This window comes from Halyomorpha halys, unplaced genomic scaffold (assembly GCF_000696795.3).
Source record: "Halyomorpha halys isolate HHAL.00 unplaced genomic scaffold, Hhal_1.1 Scaffold3.1, whole genome shotgun sequence".
Taxonomy (NCBI): domain Eukaryota; kingdom Metazoa; phylum Arthropoda; class Insecta; order Hemiptera; family Pentatomidae; genus Halyomorpha; species Halyomorpha halys.
Genome location: NW_027115249.1, coordinates 1,835,976 through 1,844,163, shown reverse-complemented (window position 1 = coordinate 1,844,163; position 8,188 = coordinate 1,835,976).

Here is an 8,188-nt window from a genome sequence, read left to right as displayed (position 1 = left end):
CATAGTTCCTGAGATATAGATTTCTCAAAATAAATTAACTAACTACTAATCTTTCAGTAGATTTTAAAGAAATTTTGCTTTTTAAAAAGCTATATTTCGAGAACTATTGGACGTAAATAGCTCTTTTAGGGCTAATAATAGCTTTAAATAATGTTCTCATTTGATTTTCTAGTGTTGTTGGTAGTTTTTAAGATATAGAGCTCCGAATGAAAAATCAATGGTTTTTTAAGGTTTTGAAACCATTTTTTTTGTCATTTTTTAATCCCTCTACCTATACTTGGCAGACTCATCAATTTTGACTAGTAATTATACATAGATTTTATTGAAGTAATCAAAAATTGGGGGTGAGATAGCTGCCTCTTTTTCTTCCCGGCTCTGGTACTTCCGTAACAGAACACTGCACACAGTCTTACACATACCTACTGTACTTAACTACGTTAAAGAACATGCAAGACATTTCATGACAAACTATACCACCACATCAATAAACTAGTACAAGACATTACTACTACGAATATTCCCGAGAATACGTACCGAAGACTAAAAAGGAGCTGGATGAGGGATCTCCATATTTAATAATAATAAAGGCCTAACGAACCCAAAGGTTCGATGCCGATACCACCAAACGCTTCCTTACAGCGATGCCCCTCCAAACCTAATTCCACTAAATCTGTTTAACGCTATTTTCCCATCTACGTTTCGGTCTACCCCTCGGACGTTTAGTGTTTATTACCATTTTAGGGATCCGCTCGTTACTGAGCACTACAACCTTACATGCCCATCTTATAGCCGCAATGCTATAACCTGAATTATATTTACTGGGTGTAGGTCCCTTAATTCAGCGTTGTGTAATCTTCTAAATTCTCCTGTTAATTCATCCTTCTTCGGTCCGAATAATTTGCGTAATACTTTATTTTCGAAAACCTGGAGACGCTGTTCATCCGTTAGTGTAAGAGGCCACGTATCGCATCCATAAACAACAGTGGGAAGGATAAATTGCTAAGCAGTTTCGAAATTGAAAAATAACAAGCATTTCCCGCCTTCAACCTAGCTTTTATAGCTTTTTCTTCTAGTTACCGTAGAACCTAAATACTTAAACCTAACTACCTGTTCAAAGGTATTTCCTCCTATATCTATATCACTGAAATTACTCGCATTTCTACTGCTAACCATGTATTTTGTTTTATCTGTATTTATTTCAAGATCTAGTTCCTTACTGGAGTTTATTAGCGTGGTTGTATTTAGTTTTATCGTTTCTTTGTCCTACCCCAATAATACCAAATCATCTGCATACCCAAGCACCGGTATTTTACCACTCAAAGTTAAACCCTTTTCGGTATTCATCACACTTTTAATGACTTATTCTAGTGCTAGATAAAATAAGATCTCCTTAGTTAAAAAATGAAATCAATTAAAGTCAGGAAGAAGGGATACCTTCAATCTATCATGCTGCTCATGTAATTTATTAGTAATTTTGCAAGATATCACATTTGCAGGTTGTCTTCAACCTGAAGACAGGTGTAAACAAATAAATAAATATTGGAAGAAGATAGTTGACCGTATGAAGTAGTAACAATAAATAATTTTTTTATACTATTTTGAAACCTTTATTGACCGCCATCCGGACTATCTTTCTCCAATATGAATGCACTCGGGTTACGGTATAGTTTATGTTACAACTGAAGGCGCTTACAACTGTTGAAGCCACTTTCACAAGCATTACCATGATGTAAACTTTATGGCAGCTGTCGAAGTGATACCGTTTACTGTCGTGCCCTGTACTGTCGCATCAGGTGATAGTTAAGATTAAATGTTACGGTACTGAACTTTAGGGCATTACTATAAGGGCCGTTTTACGGTGAAAGTTTACAGCCACTGTAGCAACTTTCGTAGCAATTAAATTAAATTAATCGCAGTTGGACTGCACTCAATGTCGGTATAGTAAACTGAACACTGTCATCTTGTAGACGAATATTTCCTATTCATAATTGCTATTTACTGTGTGATGTATTTTTATTTTAAATATAAGAAGATGGTCAGGGTTGCGGTCAAAAAAGTAACAAATAGTTTGAAACTATTTTAATGTCCGACGTTTCGCTCCACTTTGCAGGGCTTCATCAGGGCTGTTCAAAGCGAACGTTTTTATTTTTATTTTAGTTCTAAACTCCCTAACCACCCAAACCCACTCGTTTCTAACCTTGCTTCCTCTTCCATTCCTGGCAATCCTCCGAGGCGCCTCAAAAGAAGATGGCCTCGTGACCTTATATTGTAAACTGTTTTTATAGTTCTACTACTGGGTAGTTTCTCTACATCCTGTATCATATTATTATGTCATTATGATCAAATTTACTGGATGTATTTTTTTATACAGTTGTAAATATCAACAAATAAATAAAATAAAAACAAAAATTTTAGTTCTACTATCGCAGAAGAGGTTTATGGTTGATTGAAAATAAATCAAAACCGACATTATATATATATCTTAATATGACATAAATATTATTGAATTATAATAGATAATTTATAGACTGTTACAAAATATATTTTTTTTTCTTTTCCGATTTGCTCTTTGGCCGCATGAACCAGCCTTCTCCACGCTTGCCTGTGTTGGGCTACTGCTTGCCAGTCTGTTGCATACCGTTCTTCCCCCTCTTTGTTGATTATATCTATCCATCTAGTTTTTTGCCTCCCGCGTGGCCTCTTGCCTACTATGCAGGCATTCATCGTTGTATAGAGGAGTCCTAATGGATTGCTTCGAGCCTGATGTCCCCCTCCTATCTGAACCTCCTTGCCTTCATATCATGAGATATTGACTGACCAGTCTCTGCAAGCAGTTCACTGTTATTTCTTCCCCTCTATGTGTTAAGGCTCTGATCTCAGATTGCTTCTGTAATTGTAAGGAGAACTTTCTAATAAAATCTTTCAATGCTGCTTTCTAAGGTACCTGTTAGAGCCCTTTTAACAACATATCATTACAAAATGTAGTAGTAATAATTTAGAACTAATAAGTATATATAAGTACCAGTGATGCGGCGAGAGGGATGCGCTGGGATCTTTTGAGCTCTGCTCTACCCCTCACACGTGGGGGATAGAGTGGACTCAGTGATCCTCAGGTCGATTGTGTAAATATTGTATATATTATTTTATTTTATTTTTTCATACAGATAGTTTGATTATGTTCATCTTGTTTATTCTTTTGTTTGTAAATATTTTAAGAGTTTTTATTTATTTATTTTTTTTTAATTTTATTTATTTATTTTTTTAAATTTTAGTATGTATGAGATCATTCATCACAATTACCTATTGCTCACTACTGTGTGGCAGATTGTAATATCTATCAATAAATAAATCTATGTTAAATGATTTATGTATTATGTATAGAATATGAAGAAGAAGATCAGGGTTGCGGTAAAAAAATAATGAAATAGTTTTAAACTATTTTTTATCTAGCGTTTCGCCCCACTTTGTAGGGCTTCATCTGGGCTGTTCCAGATGATTGTTAAACAGACTTTGACCAACAACAAATTTGGGTAAAGTCTGTTTAACTATCAACTTGAACAGCCCTGATGAAACCCTACGAAGTGGAGCGAAACGTCGCATAATAGTTGAAAACTATTTTGTTCTTTTTGATCGTATCCCTGACAATCTTCTTCATATTTTAAATAATATGGTCAACTATTTATATATAGAATATGTTTGCTATTGAATAGGTATTTATTAGTTATTGTTGTTATCGTGTATGAAGACCTGAAAAGTAGGCCAAAACGTCCAATACATTGTATTTATTTGCTTATTAAGCACTCATCTACTAAATAACTTCCCCCATGAGAGAAATAATGTTTTATCAAACGACACTAAAGGACATTTTCAAGTGCTACTTTTAATTGCAATGGAGAATTAACTGGAGCTATTCTAACTGCTAATTGAAATTAACAGTTTGTCCCATTTCTCTACCCTAATAACCAGGACTGGGATGAGGTCCAGGAGCGTATTGGGGATTTATGTTTGGGTTTAGGGCTTATTCCATTTGGTTTAGGATAAGGTGGTCCAGGAGTACAAGTCCAATATCCATAAATGCGATAATTAACTTCCTTATTTTCCGTTTTTTATTGTGTTAAATTTTGTTTTCCCATATATACTTTTCTTTTTTTTAGTAATTATTAAACCTTGCTTCCTCTTCCATTCCTGGCAGTCCTCCGAGGCGCCTGAAAAGAAGATGGCCTCGTGACCTTATATTGTAAACTGATTTTAGAGTTCTACTACTGGGTAGTTTCTCTACATCTTGTATCATATTATTATGTCATTATGATCAAATTTACATGTTGTATTTTTTATACAGTTGTAAATATCAATAAATAAATAAAAAAAAAGAAGTAATTATTACGTGTCTTATTCGTTTTTTTACCTAATAGATTTTTTATTTATAATCTTAATTTTTTCTTGAGACTGGTAACTTTTTAATAAATAATTCAAATTTTATCCATTATAGTCTCAAAAACTTTTATTTCTCTTATAAGTCCGACGTTTCGCCCAATCCGGCCATCTTCAGGGACAATCTACTTAATACAACTTCGAAACCATGTAATTTAAACAACTCTAACTTCATGCAGGCTATTCTGCCCAGATCAAAAACATCAATATATTCTTTTATGTAAAAATTTTTTACTTCTACTTTAACTAGTTTAATTAATGATAAAAGTTCTAACATAACATTAGGGCTAATTTCTAAAAATAACAATAAAATTTCTTCTTTTATCTTATTTTTTTTTATTGTTATTTTTAGAAATTAGCCCTAATGTTATGTTAGAACTTTTATCATTAATTAAACTAGTTAAAGTAGAAGTAAAAAATTTTTACATAAAAGAATATATTGATGTTTTTGATCTGGGCAGAATAGCCTGCATGAAGTTAGAGTTGTTTAAATTACATGGTTTCGAAGTTGTATTAAGTAGATTGTCCCTGAAGATGGCCGGATTGGCCGAAACGTCGGACTTATAAGAGAAATAAAAGTTTTTGAGACTATAATGGATAAAATTTGAATTATTTACTTATAGATTTTTTTTTTAAATATTCTTATCATTGTTTATTTTATATTTATACTATTTTATTTCTATATAATTTCCTTTTCACTTATATTTACATAATCTTAACCCTACCTTAATTTACCATTTATTTTATCCTATAATGTCAAAATATTTTGTATCTTTTTAGCCTTGATGAAGCCCTACAAAGTGGGGCGAAACGTCGGCAAATAGTTGTTAACTATTTTTTATTTTCCTGTAACCGCACTTCTATCTTTTTCATAATTTTAATTAATACGGTAAATTATTTATATATACAATATTCTTGTATGCTTGTGTCATTACATCGTTGGAATGTAAAGGATAACCATCCCCTGTCATATAAAAATATTTTTATTTATCAACTTCTATTATTTTATCTTGCATATGATCAGGGTGTAATAATTAATTTTACATATAAGGTGGGACAATAAATATAGGTCGTAAAAAAATGAGTTTAACTGGTGAAGAACGAATTTTGCGAAAAAAAGAACAAATGGATAGAATCTCCATTTTATAACTAACATCAAATTTACTCGTTGTATATATTTTTACACAGTTGTAAATATAGATAAAAAAATGTTTACAAAAAAAAAAAACCTGTTGTTCTAAAAGTTCGTATTTTAGGATTTCTCAGAATAATGAATATGAATTTTGTTCCTGTCAAGAATACAACAGTTTAGTAAATGATTACTAAACAGAATTCCGATCGGGAAAGATCGTACGGTCTCGGTATTTTATAAAATTCTTTAATATTTTTTATTTATACATTGTACATTATTGCTAATAATGAGAACTTTATTTTTTTCAAATAAACAAAATTAAATGTATTTTAAAGGAAGATTTCTTGAAAATTCGGCATTTAAGCCCTATTGGACTATTTTAATGAGAAAAAGACCTATCTGATATTAAGAACTACTTAGTTGTACTTCAATATTGCTATGTATGCTATGGAGACTTTAATCGGGATGCCAAGATTATAGCTGAAGGTAATTATCCAAAAATAAGTTAATTAATTGATTATAAATTGAGTCCTAAAAAACTATTATTATAATTGGATTCCTTCCCAAAGGCTGTTTGTGTGTTTACCAGTTTACCAATTAAATATCTTTATATTTATAAAATGTTGTTACCATTAATTATATACTATAATAAAAGGTGGTATATTGGGTTATATAATAGTATATAAACTACATAAAGAAATTAAGTATTTATTTACAATCTGTTATTATGATTATAATGATTCAAATGATTCAGATAAAGGTTGCCATAAAATATCGATTATTACATGATTACTTATTAGTTAATTTATACTTATAGCTGCTGATGCCGTGGGATGTAGTGCCGTAGGAGTCTTCTGTTTCATAAGGGATGTCCAGGTCTCACTACTTTGTCTGGTCGAAGTGCATCCTCTAAGTTTGTCTCCTGACTGTGGTCTTCCCCCGTCTAAGCCTTCGTGTTGAGTGTCCGTCTCCTCTTCTAGATTTCCTCTGTATTTTTCTCCCACTTCCCTTTTGGGGCGTTACCTTATTTTTAAACCTTTTCTCTGATTAGGCGTCCCCCTTCTCAGGGCCGAGAATGTGTAAAAAAGTTTGACATGTCCAGGAAGGGTCTGCAGCTGCTTAATTTGATTGCGATCCCTCGTCAAAACTGTCATTTTTGTTAGAACACTTAAAGGTTAGCCAATCTGATTTTCTCAGGGGCCTCTGGTTATGTGACAAACTTAATACAGATGTTTTCATATCCGGGGACGCTAAAAGGTTCGCAGAAGAATACCCTGACCAGGTATAGGGGCACCTTAATAATACCAAGGATTGTCAAAAGACCAATACATAGCAATATACCGAGTATAATCAAAATCGTTAGAGCCATTTTGATTCGATATGATCGAAAAAAAATGTAAAAAAATCGATTCTATAAAGAGACGCTTCCGTAGTTATCGATTTTAGGGAAAAGGTTGCTGTCAAATCTCAGGTATACAGGGTTTTTCAGGGTTAAGTGGCCAAACTTACAATATGAACTAATAGTACAAGAGCCCAAGAGGAGAAAAAAGGTAGTTATCTCACCCGAATTTTCGATTACTTTAATGAAAACTATGTATAATTAATAGTCAAAATTGATGAATCTGCCAAGTACAGATAGGGGGAATAGAAAATGGCGGCTGTTTCAAAGCGATAAAAAAACTAATGTTTCATTAGGAGCTCTATATCTTAAAAAGTAAGAACAGCACAAGAAAATCTAAGAGAACGTCATTTAAAGAAGAGTAAATTTGCTAAAATATGAGCCCTAATAGAGTTATTTACGATAAATAGTTTTTAAGATATAGTTTTTTAAAAAGTACTAAAAGATCAGTAGTTAATGAATTTATTTTGAAAAATTCATATCTCAAAACCATTTGACGTACAGATGTCTATTAGCACTCAAATTAAAGCTAGTTTAATGAGAAATAAAGTAGTTTATGACGTTTATCTTCGTAGGAGTAATAGTCTACATGAAATTTGCTAAAATAAATTGATTTGTAGTTGTTTGTACAAATTTTCATTTTCCAAATTTATATTCATATGTGAATATCATAAAAACTACTACCCCTACGAAGATAAGTGTAAACTAAACTACTTTATAGAAAGTTAAATTTCCTTTATTTTGAGTATTGGCAGACATGTGTACGTCTTATGGATCTTGAGATATTTTTTTTTTCAAAAATCCAACATTTTATACGAGCAACTAGAAATTAACATTTTGTGAGTTTGTTTTGTCAAATATCATAAAAACTACTACTCCTACAAAGATAACCATAATTAACTATTTTGTAGTAAATTTAACTAGCTTTAATTTGAGCGCTGGCAGATATTAGTACATCCAATGGTTTCTGAAATAAAGTTTTTCATAAATCAAATTTATTGTTCGAACAGAGAGGCAGAGAGAAATACTTTATTCGTCTGCCTAAATGCATCAGGTTGCTATATCACACAGCATACCTATCAATCCGTAATCGGACATATATAAATTACATATAATTAGATGGTATAATATGATATAAAGAAAACAATTTTTTTTCCCCACAGGTTTCCTTTCACAATCAATTTCGGTCTATACACCAAATACAAACATTTCAATTCATTCCTTTT